At 36.4% G+C, this 15,716-nt stretch overlaps 1 protein-coding gene across 10 annotated transcripts in view; it reads left to right on the plus strand.

Moving 5' to 3' along the window:
• Nucleotides 1–15,716, plus strand: part of LOC123945893 — a 186,360-nt gene that overhangs the window by 70,482 nt on the left and 100,162 nt on the right. For 4 of the 10 annotated variants that reach the window (XR_006819520.1, XR_006819513.1, XR_006819514.1 and 1 more), the window contains one exon: nt 3,645–3,734. The exons of 4 other annotated variants lie outside the window; for them this stretch is intronic. The gene's annotated coding sequence lies outside the window, so the exon portion shown is untranslated. Of the gene's footprint in view, nt 1–3,644; nt 3,735–4,717; nt 4,733–7,688; nt 7,824–15,716 lie in introns of those variants that run through there. 2 more of the 10 variants (XR_006819518.1, XR_006819517.1) reach the window with 2 other exon arrangements.

Here is a 15,716-nt window from a genome sequence, read left to right on the forward strand (position 1 = left end):
TCAAAAATAGAAATCATGCATGTATGTGTAGAGAGTAAAAATGTTGAACTTTAGAACATGTTCAACCTTAAGTTGTTATTAACTCAAAATAGACTGTTGTAAGTTATAATAGTAACTAACCTCACAGTAACCACAAAGCAAAAACCTATAGTAAATACACAAAAGATAAAAAGAAAGGAATATAAGCATACCACTAAAGAAAGTCATCAATTTACAAAGGAAGCAAGCAAGAGAAAAGGAACAGAGAGGAACTACAAAAAATAGCTACAAAAACAATTGACAGAATGGTAATAAGCACATATCTATTGATAATTACTTTAAATGTAAATGGACTAAATTCTCTAATCAAAAGACATAGAGTGGCTAAATGGATTTAAAAAAATACCCATTTATACACAGTCTACAAGGACACAAACAGATTGAAATAAAGGATGGGGGCACCTGGGTGGCCCAGTGCATTAAGCCTCTGCCTTTGGCTCAGATCATGATCTCAAGGTCCTGGGATCAAGTCCCGCATCAGGCTTTCTGCTCAGCAGGGAGCCTGCTTCCCCCTCTCTCTCTCTGCCTGCCTCCTCTCTGCCTACTTGTGATTTCTCTCTGTCAAATAAATAAATAAAATCTCTTAAAAAAGAAAAAAGAAAGCAATGGAAAAAGATATTTCATGCAAATGGAAACCAAAAGAAAGCTGAGTAGCTACATTTATATTAGACAAGTTAGACTTTAAAACAAAGACTGTAATAAGAGACAAAGAAGGGCATTATATAATGATAGAGGATTGACTCCAACAAGAAGTAGAAATGTTGTAAATATTCATATATCCAACATAAAAACACCTAAATATGTAAAGCAAATATTAACAAACCTAAAGGGAGAAATAGACAGTGCTATAATAATGTAGGGGACTTTAATACCCTACTTGGATCAATATATAGATTATCCAGACAAAAAATTAAAAAGGAAACATCAACCCTAAACAACATGTTAGACCAGATGAACTTAACAGACAATTATGGGACATTCTACCCAAAAGCAGCAGAATACACATTCCTTTTTTTCAAGTGCACTGGAACATTTTACAAAATCAGATGTTAGGCCACAAAATAGGTCTTAGTAAGTTTAAAAGGATTGAAATAATATCAAGCATCTTTTCTGACCACAGTGGTATGACTCTAGAAATTACTTACATAAAGAAAACTGGAAAATTCACAAATATATGGAGATTAAACAACATGCTGTGGAACAACTAAAAGGTCAAAGAAGAAATCAACAGAGAAATCAAAATTTACCTTGCGATGAATGAAAATGTAAAGGTAACATACCAAAATTTATGGGATGCAGCAAAAGCAGTTCTAAGAGGGAAGTTCATAGCAATACCTATCTCAAGAATCAAGAAAGTTTCAAATAAACAACTTCTTCACATCTCAAAGAGCTAGAAAAAGAAGAACAAATAAAGCCCAAAGTTACTGAAGGAAATAACAAGGATCAGAACAGAAACAAATGAAATAGAGAAAAAAGATAATAGAAAAGATCCAGGTGGTTCTTTGAAAAGATAAATTAAACTGACAAACCTTTAGACAGATTCATCAAGAAAAAAAAAAGGACTCAAATAAATAAAATCTGAAATGAAAGAGGATTGCAATTGATACCACAGAAATACAAATGTTCATAAGATATTACTATGAATTATTATATATAACATTATATAATATGCCAAAAAACTTAGAAGTTTCTAAAATTCAGCCAGCTAAGAAACTAACAAATTTCCAAAAAATGATCTGTGTAGCTAAGGAAAACACATTATTTATGACAAAAATATAAACTTTTCAAAAGATTAGTATTTCAGAAGAATAAATATGGTAGTTTCCAGTTACAAATAAAACATGGCTTTGTTTACTAAATGTATATAAGCTTTTTGGATTATTTTTAAATGATCATCTGAGATATATAATATTCTAACATTAAAATAGATAATCAATTATCTCAAAAATTATTCTGTACACATATTCTTATTAGCATTTTGGACAGATAAGTCAAGATAGATTAGGACCATGATAACTTCTGAGTCTTGGTTCTCCAAATGATGTAAGCCAATCATCTCCTGTGATAATTTTTTTTCCCTCTCTATAACACCTTTTCCCCCTCTATAATACCCTCTCAACAACACCTTCTCTTTCCATTTGCTTGAAAGAATTTGGGATCAGAGATGCCTGGGTGGCTCAGTCTTTTAACATCTGCCTTCACCTCAGGTCATAATCCCAGGGTTTTGGGATCAAGTCCCATGTTGGGCTCCCTGCTCTGTGGGGACCATGCTGCTCTCACTGCTTGTGCTTACCGTCTGTCTGTCAAATAAATAAAATCTTAAGAAAAAAGAATTTGGGATCAGAATGAGAGGCACTGTTCATCATTGATCATTTACAAATCAAATGTCAATATTGAATGAAGCATCATTCAGCTACATTAACTAAGGTGGTTGAGTATGCAGTTATTTGACCAGAACATGCTCTCTATCTCTGCTGATCATTCATTGCTATTTGTAACTCTCTGACTAACTCTGGATGATGTCCTTGAGAGACTGCCTCAAAGATTTCTGTGATTGTCTACATTTATTTATAAAATATTTATTGACTAGACAAAGGGTCAATAAGCACTTGAGAAGATGCTCAACATCATTAGCTGTTTAAGGAGTACAAATTAAAACAATTAGACACCACACCTACTAGCATGGCTAACATAAAACGACAAGCGATAATAAGCATTAGTGAGGATATGGCAGAATTAGAACTCTTATTCATTGGTATGATGGTAAAATGGCTGAACCACTTTCCAAAAACAGTTTGGCAGTTCTTCAAAATGTAAAAACAGGGTTACCATATGACCCAGAAATTCCACCTCTTGACATATACCCACGAGAGTGGAGAACATATGTTCACATAAGACCTTATAAATGACTGATCACGACAGTATTTTCATGATAACCAAAAAATGGAAACAACCCAAATGTCTATCTTCTGATGAATGGATAAAAAATATGTCACAAATTCATATAATGGAATATTATTCAGCCACAAAAAGGAATGAAGTGCTGATACAGGCTACAACATGGATGAAACTTGAAAATACTATGCTAAGTAAAAGAAACCAAGGCAAGAAAAGGCTACACATTATATAATTCCGTTTATATAAATGTCCAGAATAGGCGAATCTATAGAGATACAAAATAGATTAGTGGCTTCTAGGAGTCAATGGGAGGAAAGAGGATTGCCAATGGATGAGGAAGTTTTGGAGGTGATAAAAATGTTATAAAATTATATAGTGGTGATGGTTACACAACTCTGTAAATTTAGTAAAAGCAAATTGTATACTTTAAAAGGGTGAATTTTATGTTATGTGAATTATTTCTCAATAAGATTGTTGTAAAAAAAATATTTATTGACTGCCTGTTCTGTGCTGGAAACCTTTCTAAGTGCTGGGAATTAATGCAGTGAAGACATCGAAGACCCGGCTCTCGAAATAGATGTGTCTGCTGAATCTAAGTTTGTGTCCCTAACAGACTGCACATAGGTTGGGGTCCTATACTTTTTGCCAAGGGAAAATTTGGCAGAATAATTTTCCCCATAGTAATTTTCACTTTCCCTTCTCTGTAGCTTTTTCCACTAAGAATATATAATAAAGAAAACTGTCAAAGAAGTACAAGAGGAGAATGAGTTGTCACAGATTATAAGAATTTCAAGAAGGTAAGAATGAACAAAATTATCAGATGTTTCAGAGAGGTCAAGAAACATACCCCTTGGATTTGGCAGTTAGGAGGTCTGTGGTAATCTCCTAGTACAGTTTCAATAGAATAGCGAGGAGAGAGCAATTTTGTAATTGTTGCATGTAGCATAGTGCTGAAGACATAGTAGTTGCTAAAGATAATATTTGTTGGATTGAAAATAAGTATTCTGTGAGAAAATAAAAACTATACTTACCTGAAGTCCTCATGAGAGGGGAAAATAGATAACAGGTGGATTTGAGGGAATATGAGTTAAAGGAACATATTTTTAGTGGAAGAGAACTTGACTGCGGTCTGAGAACACATTGTTAGTAGGGAACAAAAGTTTGTATGTAGTAGAAAGAGAAAAGGCACATCTAAGTGGAATAGGTGAGAGGGTTCCTCTGGATTAAGTTAGATCTTTGTAGATACAAGTATATATGCAGGGGTGGGCAAAAGTTTAGGAAAATAATATCTGATGTCTTCAAGGTTATTAATTAGGAAGTGAAGTCATCTGCAAAACGTGAGGGTGAATAGTAGGGAACCAAGAAGAGGGCTTGAAAAGAGTGGTGAAGATTTGGAACCAATTGTAAAGATTAGAAATATAAACTTGCCAAGCACAATATGAACTTGCCATAAGAGGATTGCCAGGGCATGGTGAAGTTTCCAATGTAACTGATGAAATTATTCATTAATATGCCTAAATACTTCAGATTTTGAAGTATTCTTGGGCATACTTTCTTTAAATGTCTTCCAAGAGCAATCTAACTTCAAGGATAAAAAGATAAAGAAGGTGGGTTAATGCTATACTGACATTTTCTTATGTGTGTGGATCTTATTGTTTTTAGAACTCAATTGAAGAATAATTCAGATTATAGGCAATACTTAACATTTTTTCTTTAATGAAATTGTCAAACATAACTTGTGTTAACTCAGATATCATCTTTGTTCTTTGGGCCACTTAAGACACGGATGAGACTGACTTTCCAACATTATCCTGTGGATCATAGCTGTTCAAAAGTTTCCTCAAGATGTATGTGTATTCCCTGAAATCTTGTGATTTCATAATCATATCTGGCTTGGAGCTCCTATTTACCTTTAGTCTAGTTTATAGATCATGTAACTTTCTGTTCATTTTGCCTGTTTCCTATCATGTTAACCCAGTTGTTGATTTTGGTCTTCATCCCAGTAGCCACTAGAAACATTCACAGAGGCAGAGACATGTAGAGATGACTTTGCTGAAGGTGGTAATATGCAGGGATTCTTATGTTGTAGTAACAGAGAACAGCTCAACTTGATGTCAGCCTCCTGTACTTTTCTTACTCTTCTTTTCTGTCCTCTATTCTAGGGAAGAAAACCTCAGTTCCTCCCACTCTTAAATGAAGAGTCATTTAGCTGTCTATGTCTCCTACTGCCAAAGTCAGACTGAGATACATCTCAGCCTATGCAAAGCCAATAAAATGCTCAACGGAACAAATGGACCTTTTTAAGAAATCTTTTTGTGTCCCTTACATAACTCTCTAGCCAATTTCATTTTTTCTTCTTTTTCAGAACTTATCATTAAAAATATTCTTTTTCTTGCAAAAGATAAGACTATTAGGCAAAATAGGGGTGTCTGGGTGGCTCAGTGGGTTATAGCCTCGCTTTCAGCTCAGGTCATGATCCCAGGGTCCTGGGATGGAGCCCCGCATTGGGCTCTCTGCTCAGCGGGGAGCCTGCCTCCTCCCTTCTCTCTCTGCCTGCTTCTCTGCCTACTTGTGATCTCTGTCTGTCAAATAAATAAATAAAATATTTTTTAAAAAAGACTATTAGGCAAAATATTCTTTTTTAAAAAATATTTTATTTATTTATTTGACAGACAGAGATCACAAGTAGTCAGAGAAGCAGGCAGAGAGAGAGGAAGGGAAGCAGGCTCCCCGCTGAGCAGAGAGCCCAATGTGGGGCTCAATCCCAGGACTCTGGGATCATAACCTGAGCCGAAGGCAGAGGACTTAACCCACTGAGCCATCCAGGCACTCTTAGGCAAAATAATTCTTTATCGGAACTAAAAAGAAACTTAGATGCTGCCACTTACTCCTGTATTGTACCAAAAGGAATTATAGTCAGAGGCCGGTCACATAGCTTTTCATATTCCTGAGTTTTATTTAATTTTTTAAAAAAGATTTTATTTATTTGAGAGAGAGAGGTGGGGGGGGGGTGCGAGGGAGAAGCAGACTCCCCGCTGAGCAGGGAGCCAGTGGTGGGGCTTGATCCCAGGCAGACTCTTAAGTGATGGGGCCACCCAGTCACCCCAATATACTCCTGAGTTTTAAAAACTCTTCCATATAACTTTTTTTTAAAGACTTTATTTATTTGACACAGAGAGAGAAAGAGAGAGAGTGCACAAGCAGGCAGAGGGAGAGGGAGAAGCAGGTTCCCTGTTGAGTAGGGAGCCTGATGTAGGACTCCATCCTAGGACCCGAGATCATGACCCAAACTGAAGGCAGATGCCCAACCGACTGAGCCCCCCAGGAGCCCCAACTTTTTTTTTTTTTTTTAAGGTGAGGAAGGGAAGAGAGAGAGAGGGAATCTTAAGCAGGCTCCACCCCTAGAGCAAGGCCTGGCTGTAGGGCTCCCCAGAGGTTAGGGCTTGGGCCTTGTCACCTGGGGTGGGACTTGGGTCTGGATCTCAAAACTCTGAGATGACCTAAGTCTAAATCAAGAGTCGGGTGTTTAACTGAGTGAGCCACCCAGATACTGTACTTTTGTATAACTCTTATAGTCTACAAAACATGCAAAGTTTCAAAGCAGACCATGTTTTTCATTAAGGCACCAAAGTCACGTATTTTCTTCAGTGTTTTAATTTAAACTGTGGTATCATTGATAAGGCCTCCTGTTGACTATCATGGTGCAATCATCATTATATATACATAAAAATCCCTATGCCAGACTTTTCACCAAGGAAAAAAAAATAAAAATTTACTTTGTTAAGAGCCAGACCTCATTTTTCCTCTGAAATAGACAACAAGGTTCCTTCTCTCTTCCTGAGGGTGGTTGGTTGAGCTCTGTGTGGAGAATCAAGAATACTGGGTTATGTTATTAGACCTACCACTAGCTGTTTACATCAGCTAAGTGCCATAACTGAACCTAATTGTTCATTAATTGCTCCCTTACAGGGATGAATAAAGAAGAAAAAGAGACTGTTTGAGAATAGTTGAGAAATGCAAAGAAAAATCTTTCTTATTAGATATGCAAGCAGTGAAATGGTCCAATGAGTTCAGGATAATGCTGCAGGTGTTTTGAAGGAACCAATCAATGGTGAGGAAGGTGACAAGAATATAATCACATGCTGTCCTCACCAGTGGGATAGTACCTAACGTATCAAGAAGAATAAACAGGAAGTATTTTAACAGGAGGTTGAGAAGGAGCTGTGATTTGAGCAATTCAGTATTCTTATTTCTAAGGAAAACACCCTCCTAGGATAAACACAGCAGGCTTTTTCAGATTCAGAATGGTTCAGCTGTTAACATTAATGCAGCTGTAGCTTAATGAAAAGGATTTCATGCTGTGACTACAAAATGTGACTGGAAATCCTTACAGTAGCATTAATAACAGTAAGATAATAAAATGTCCAGGGCATGGATAGTCTTTAAAAAGTCATTACTAGCAGCAGTAACTCACTTTGTAATATGGCATTGTAAGGAATGGAGAAAGCAGGGAGACTACCACCTGGATGGTGAAGGAGTGGGGTGGGGTGAAGGAGCCCCTGGGTTTTGTGGAGAAGGGGGTGGCTAGAATACCAGAAGATGAAGAAAACTGGAAATACTGCTAGCTCGGCAGGGAAGAACATTAGGGGCCACATGTTAAAAGAACATCTTTGCTGATACTCTATGTGTTTTTCTGACTCTGGTGGTGTATTTCTTTTTGAGCATTATAAAATTGTAAAATCGATGGTCAGACTTTTTCTAGGACCTTCTGAGGAGTTAGAGACTCCATCAGAAATAGAAGACTGGAATTGGTAACTTAAGACAAAAAAAAAAAATGAACAGAATATTGCATGGGCTGGAAATGTGTGCAGGCCATTATTCACAAGTGAACTATGGATAATAATAATAGTAAGTACCATTTATGGAGTTCTTATTCTTTTTTTTTTTTAAGATTTTATTTATTTGACAGACAGAGATTACAAGTAGGCAAGAGAGGCAGGCAGGGAGAGAGAGGAGGAAGCAGGCTCTCCGGGGAGCTGAGAGCCTGATGTGGGGCTCGATCCCAGGACTCTGGGATCATGACCTGAGCCAAAAGCAGAGGCCTTAACCCACTGAGCCACCCAGGCACCCCTATGGAGTTCTTATTCTATACCAGGTATTGTATTATGCACTTTACAAATGGAATCTCATTTAATTTACATAATAAGCAAGGTGAGTATTTTCTCATGTCTATGAATGAAGGAAATTGAGGTTAATTAGATGCATTCCGAAGGCTAGAATCTATAAAATAAATGGGAAGTTCCAAACAGGCATACTTGTAGGGAAAAACTTAGTAAACTCTGAGACCAGGGATGATGAGATGGTGTTATCTACTTTGTGCTTTATAGCAGAGATTAAGACTAGAGCCAAACTCGGGATATTAGTGGAGAAATAATTATCAAAATCTTATCCTCACCTTGCTACCTTTTTAAGCACTACTAATCAGTTGCTGATATTACAATGCTAAACTAATGAAAAGAATCTCAAATCTCACGGAGCTTACATTCTAGTATGGGAAACAGATCATAAGTAAACAGATATTAAAGTAATTTCAGATAGTAATTTTGTTATGGAGAAAATGTGAAGATGAAATGGGGGAAGTTAACTTTAATTAGGTGGTTGCCTGCAGGAGCAAATTTGAGCTTATTCTCAAATTATGTGAATAGATCAGCCATTTGAAGATCTGGCAGAAAAGCATTTCAGGTAAACAAAGTAAATATTGGGGAAATGATCTGATTGTTAAATACAGATGTCCTAGACTATTTAAAGATTGCCAATATTTTGGTAAATAAAGAGAACTTCAGTTTGTCTTAATATATCCCCTAACTCTTTCACTATTTAGATAGTCAGTGGTCCAGTCTGCTTCTAAGGTCCCACTATAAATACAGTTGGTGGGCTCTTCTGTGGAGTCCTCTTGTATCCTTTTCAGCTTCTGTCCCAGGTCCTAAAGGAGAAAGGCATTACTCTACCTAAAATAATTGCTTATAAAGACATCTACAATGATTCCTCCCATCTGTGTACAAGTGTTTCTTTACAACAGTGATTTCACTACTTCTCTTATCAAGAGATTAAAAACCCTTTCTCCACAACCTTGAATCTGGCTGGCCTTGTGACGTGCTTTTCCAATAGAATGCTGTTGAAGTAATATTGTCAGATTTGTGAGTGTAGGCTTCCAGAGCTTCTGCTCTTGTCCTCTTGGGATACTGCCATCCATATAAAAAGTCCCAGCCCGTCTCCTCAAGAATAAGAAACCACATGGAGACAGTGACCCAGCCAATGCATCACCAACTACCAGACTTTTAAAGAGTCAGGCCAGCTTTGATCATGCATCCCTAATGGCCTCATAATGTAATGAATGACCATCAGCAGAATGAGTGACATCAGCAGAAGAACCACCCGACTGAACCCACCTCAAATTTCTGACCCACAGAATTATGAGCAAATAAAATGGTTGTCATTTCAAGCCTTTAGTTTGTTATGCAGCAGTAGATTGTTAAGAAACTAGCTAGCCTCTGAAGATCTTCCTTTTGGGCTTCATGTTACCTTGCTCTGACCTGAAGTTGCTAACTGAATGCTCCTTTGAGAGTTCTCTTGGAAGGTGCTGGAATGCATTATACTAATCTTTCATGCCTTTTTCAATTGACATAAATTCAAATTATTTTAAGTATGTATATCAGCAGAGAAAGATTAATTCTGCTTTTTTTGATTAAGTATTCTTTTTTTAAAGATTTTATTTTATTTATTTATTTGATGGAGAGAGAGATCACAAGTAGGCAGAGAGGCAGGCAGAGGGGGGGGGGAAGCAGGCTCCCTGCTGAGCAGAGAGCCCAACGCGGGGCTCGATCCCAGGACCCTGAGATCATGACCTGAGCTGAAGGCAGAGGCTTAACCCACTAAGCCACCCAGGCACCCCTGATAAAGTATTCTTAACTTATTATCCTAAACTAACGGACATATGACACTGCTAAATTGAACAGATGGATTCAGAGTCCTTTCTCACTATTCCAAAGTTTTGTTTTCTTTTAGCACATGCTCTAAATTCCCAGTTTAGGAAACTTATATATTAGGCTACTCACCAAGTATAGGTGTCTAGTGTCCTAAGCACTAGAATCTTGACTACTAATTGTCTATTGATTCTTGGTGTGTCAGGTACCTGGCATTAATAATCAAAGGGGCAATTTTGATTTGGGACATTATAAAGATATAACTGAGAGTAATGGAGCTCAGATTAATAAAGGAATCATACATAGTTCTAGCTACTATCTGGCTGTGGCCTTAATTACTGCTTCCACTCCACTCAGAAATGGAAGGATATGAAGGCACTGGTTATGACATGTCTTTATGGCTTTCCAATGTTATGGCTACATTTATTCCTTTTTGCTACTGAACAGATCCAGTCTGAATAATTCTTCAATTACAGAAGGATGCCTGCTGCAGTTCCTTTTAGGCACCTTCTTTTTTGTTGTTGCTGCTACTATGATAGTTTTTTAAAGATCTATGATGTTTGATGAGTAATCAGTTACTGATATGAGTGTTTACTGAAAACCCTTCCTAGGCTACTCATAGTTCCACCATGCTATGGTTATTTGTATATCATTCAATCAATATCCCTTTTCTGCTTTCCCATCAGCATCAACTGTGGTCAAAGTTATCCATTTGCTGACCCACTGGGATTTGTGTGGTTTATTCAAGCAGGTGGAGTACACTAGTCTCTCAAATAATAGACTGACCATGTAATACCTCAGCCAGTTTCATTTTTAACTCCAGCTTTTCTGTATGGTGTCATATCCCTTTTAGACCACGCTCTTTCTTTCCTAGGCTTATGTTCCCTTTTAGACTAGGCACTCAACTTCCTGCTTCTTATTTGAAAAACAGTTCTCAGTTTAGAGTAGAAACAAATGGTATTTCCTGAACTCAGCCAGTTGTTGAAATTATGCTCTGCTCATTCGCAGCCTTAAATATCCTGCTCTGCACATTTACCCATATTCTTTTTAGCGATTAACACTCACATTTTCTTGAGTTAATGTTTCTAAATGTCCTTTAGTTATAGTATTATAGTACATGAGACTTTAAACATTTTAAGATGAAAGATAAATTCCATTAATCCTTTTTCATAAGGGATAGCAGATTTATAATTGGCAGACTTTTATAGATTTATTGATCTATAAAATTCCATCTCAGAAATCTTTTTCTATGATTCTGTGTTATCAGTATCTAAATGTGAAGTCGAGCAGAATGGACTGGAAATATTTGTAGGATGCTAGTGCTTAACTTTGAGAGATTTAAATGGGTATTGAAGACATTGGTTAGCATTGATAAGGTCTTCCCGTAGTAAAACAAGACATAAAACCCTAAAACAATATTTCAAATTCATAGGTATAATCCGGCAAGCTAACATTTGTATTATATTTTTTGAATGACGTAAGTCCTACATGAATATGTTGTCATTGTGAAAAATTAATATACAAAAGCAATGCAGAATAAAAACTCAAGCATCTCTTATCTTTGAGTTCCTCCAAAAGCCAACTCTGAGAAAATGACTTGAGAGTTTGGCATAATGTTTTCCTCTTCTGCTCACTGCTTACTGAATACTTTTGTATTGTGTGGGCGTGGTTTTCCCATGCTAAGCAATTCTCCAACTTCCTGTGGACACCAACCAGGTGGGTACCCTATAATTCAATTCAGTTCTGACACTGCTTGGAGACAGCATCAGATCCCACAAGCTAAGGGTTTGATCTCAAAAGATTGCTGCACCATTTCAGATGCTAATCACAAGTTCACCCAGGCTTTGACTGACTGGATGTATATCAGAGGTTCCCATAATCCCTCAGGTTTAATAATCTGCTAGAATGGCTCACAGAATTTAAGAAAACAGTGTTTTTTACTACATTACCAGTTTATTACAAAGGATACACCTCAGGAGCAGGCAGATGTAAGAGATGCATAGGACAAGGTATGGGGGGAAAATGTGTGGAACTTCCATGCCCTATCAAGGCATACCACTGTCCCAGCATTTCCATGTGTTTACCAACCTGGAAGCTCTCTGAACCTGGTTGTCTGTAATGGAGGCTCCATTACATATGCATGGTTGATTAAATCATATGCCTTTGGTGATTAAGTCAACTTCCAGTCCCTGGCCCCTCCCCAGAGGTTGACAGATGAGGCTGAAAGTTCTAATCTTCTAGTTTTATGGTTGGCTCCTCTGGCAACTAGTCCCTATTCTGTGGTCATCTAGGAATATCTTTCAAAAAATCACCTAATTAACATAAGTTGAAGTGCTGTTAAAAGGGGCTTGTTACAAATAACAAATGACACCTTTATCTCCCTTACAGTTAGGAAAGTCCAAAGACTTAGGACTTTGTGCCAGGAATAAGTATGAATACCAAATATATATTTCCCATTATAAATCACCGTATCACAATAGGTATTTTAGTAGGGAGGCAAAGGAGTGAAGGAAGTGACAAGGGAAAGAGAAGAAATTCCAAAAAAATTAATTACTACTGCAGACAGTTGAAGATTAATCCTGTTGGAGAATCTCTGAGGAGTCCTGTAGAATTGTAGAAATTTGCTTTAGAATTTTCCTCCTAAAAAAAAAAAAAAGAATTTTCCTCCTAAACTATTATTTTCCTTGATCTATTTATTTAGTCTAAGACTAGTTAATATCTTACTGTTTTATTCCAGTGTATAGTATGTTTTGATTTCCAGTAGGGTAAATTGTCTTTCCTGTTGCTATTCTTTTTAAGAGCTAATAATGTTCTTTGGGTTTTTAGTCATTGTTTTTTAAGTAAGCTCTACACCCAATGTGGGGTTTGAGGTCACCACCCTGAGGTCAAGGGTGGCATGCTCTATGACTGAGTCAGCCAGGTATCCCAAAGCTAATAATGTTTATACATTTTTTTCTTCTGTATAATTTTTAGAATAAGCTAGTCAAGTTTTTTTGTTACTGTTTTTGTTTTTTAATTCTTAGGGGATTTGGATTGGAATTGCTTTCCTTTATAATAAACATTGAGTTTTCCCATTCAGGAACATATGTCTCCAATTTAGTTGGGTTGTTTTACATGTTTGTAAAAGTTTTATTTTTTTACATGGATTTTGTACATTTCTTATTTCATTTTCTTGTCAATATTTTATAGTTCTTGTTGCTACTGTGAATAGGATCTTTACTTTATCATATTTTATTTATTTATTTTTTAAATAATCTCTTTGCCCAAGGTGGGTCTTGAAGTCATGACCCCGAGAGCAAGAGTTGCATGCTCTACCGACTAAGCCAGCCAGGCACCCCTAATTTATAATTTTAAAACATGTTTTTGGTAGTGTGCGAGAAAGCTATCCATTTCTGTAGGTTGCCTATGTATGTAACTTACTAATAAGTTACATACTTATATACTAATAGTTACTAACTTAAGTAATAGTTATTAATTAGTTACTAATAAGTAATTACTTACCTATTAATTACTAGATCAATTACTACAATTAGTAAGTTGTTAACTTACTAATAGTTATTGACAGGCAAAATTTTATACCTTTACATTCTTCTCCTTTCAGACTCTCTGTTATCAGTAGCATGAGACACAATTTGGTGGATTTTTCTCTCACCTCTTACCCTTGGAGAGTAAAAAAAGACTTTATGTTTCTGACTATTTTAATTAGATTTTACTTACTTTTTGTGATCTATTGAATTTCCACTATTACCACCACACACCAGTCCCCTGGAATATACTTTTTCTACTTTAACATTCTGGCTTAAATAGAGCTAGAATTTAAAAAAAAAGAACTTTAATAAATACTGATGACTATTAAAGGATATGTTACAAACAACAAAAACCTAGATTTATGTAAGTGCAGAATTTTTACCATAGCACTGTTTACTTACTTTAAAAGTATAAAGAACATTTCTTCCCAAGTGTCAGCGTATTTCTTTACACTGGACCTGGGCTTGATTTTCATCATTAATTCTATGGACATCAAAATAAAGTAAAACAGCTTGTATAAAAATCTCCTTGCTATTGGAGTACCTGGGTGGCTGAGTTGGTTAAGTGTCTGCCTTTGGCTTGGGTCCTGACCTTGGGGTCCTGGGATCCAGCCCCACATCCTTGCTATTGATTTTATATTAATAACCTGTATACTCTATAGTGTACTGTATTATGCTCTTGAAAAATGTTTTTCCTAATAATGTGACTTTTTCTTTATTCCTTGCCTGAGTCCAAACCAAATTTCAAATAAATCTTTACACATGGTTATCTGAGTTTCTGAACTTAAGTAATAATATGGCATTGTCATTAAGAGGTTTGAAACCAGACAGACCTGGATTTGAGTCCCAACTCTACTAATTATTGCATGTGTAAGTGTGCAAAAATTCAACCTTTTTGAGATTCAGTTTTCTCCTTATAAAATGCTGCTAATAATATCTACCCCATAGAGATTGTTGTTGAACAATTGTTGTCGAGATTAAGGAGCTCTAGTTTGGCAGTTAGTGCATACTATTTTTTCTATTGCCACAGTTCTTATTTCCCAAGACATTATTTGATATCCTATTGTTTATGGTCAACATTTTAATTTGAGTTGATCCAAAAAAATAAAATCCTAGGAAAACAGTGAACTCTGAGATTGATTCTATAACACTGTTTACTTCCTTCTAGTATTCTAATCAGAATCTCAGTGGTTCCAAACTTTTAATTAATTAATTTATTTAAAGATTTTATTTATTTACCAGAGAGACAGATCACAAGTAGGCAGAGAGGCAGGCAGAGAGAGAGGGGGAAGCAGGCTCCCCGCTGAGCAGAGACCCAGTTGTGGGACTCGATCCCAGAACCCTGGGATCACGACCCGAGCCGAAGGCAGAGGCTTTAACCCACCGAGCCACCCAGGTGCCCCAGTTCCAAGCTTTTTAATAAGACTCTTAACCCTTAACTGTAGAGTTGGAGTTCATACATTAAGAAGTCATATTTTTATTCTTTTCAGTGGCATGGGTCACAAAAGAAAATTCCTTTCAAAATACAGAGTTGAGGAACAAAAGATAAATAGTAAGTCAAGCTGTGTGAAGCAAAAATTGGAAATATATTGTATTATTCCATAAGAGATAAATGAATTTATAGCATCAAAATAAATGACTCAATGTATTATTTTGCTATAATTTCAGGCCATACTAAATTACTTGCAGTTTCTTGGCCATACCATGAAGTTTTGTATCTCTACCTTGACACATGCTGTTATCGCCTTCCTGGAATTCCCTTTGCTCTATCACTTTTATCTATCTAGTCTATTAACTCTTCCCAGTGAGCTAATACAGTGCATGTATGCTTTCCTCATGCAGTGTTTCAGGTCATATTAGTAAAGCTCACCTTCATCAGATCCCGATCAATTACTATGCTTTTTGTAAAGCTCTTTCTTTTCTAGGTACTTATTACTTACCTCTGTTCATGTACTTATTGTATTATATTATTATATTATTACTTTGTCTGCCTCTGTCACTTACATTACTGTGAGCCTGATCTCCATTGCATATTTAGCATCTAGAAGTAAGTTGCAAATGTGTGTTAAATGAACTGACACTGTTCAGTACCTTGACTTATCTAACCCCTAAACTTCTGAACTATTCAGCTATGCATTCATTCCACCCATTTATTTATCTATCCCATCCACTTATTCCATCCATTTATCCCATCCATCCATCAATTTTATCCATCTGCCTATCTACTCCATTAGCCTATCCATCCACTTCATCTGTCCCATTCATCCAT

This window comes from Meles meles, chromosome 7, assembly GCF_922984935.1.
Source record: "Meles meles chromosome 7, mMelMel3.1 paternal haplotype, whole genome shotgun sequence".
Lineage (NCBI taxonomy): Eukaryota > Metazoa > Chordata > Mammalia > Carnivora > Mustelidae > Meles > Meles meles.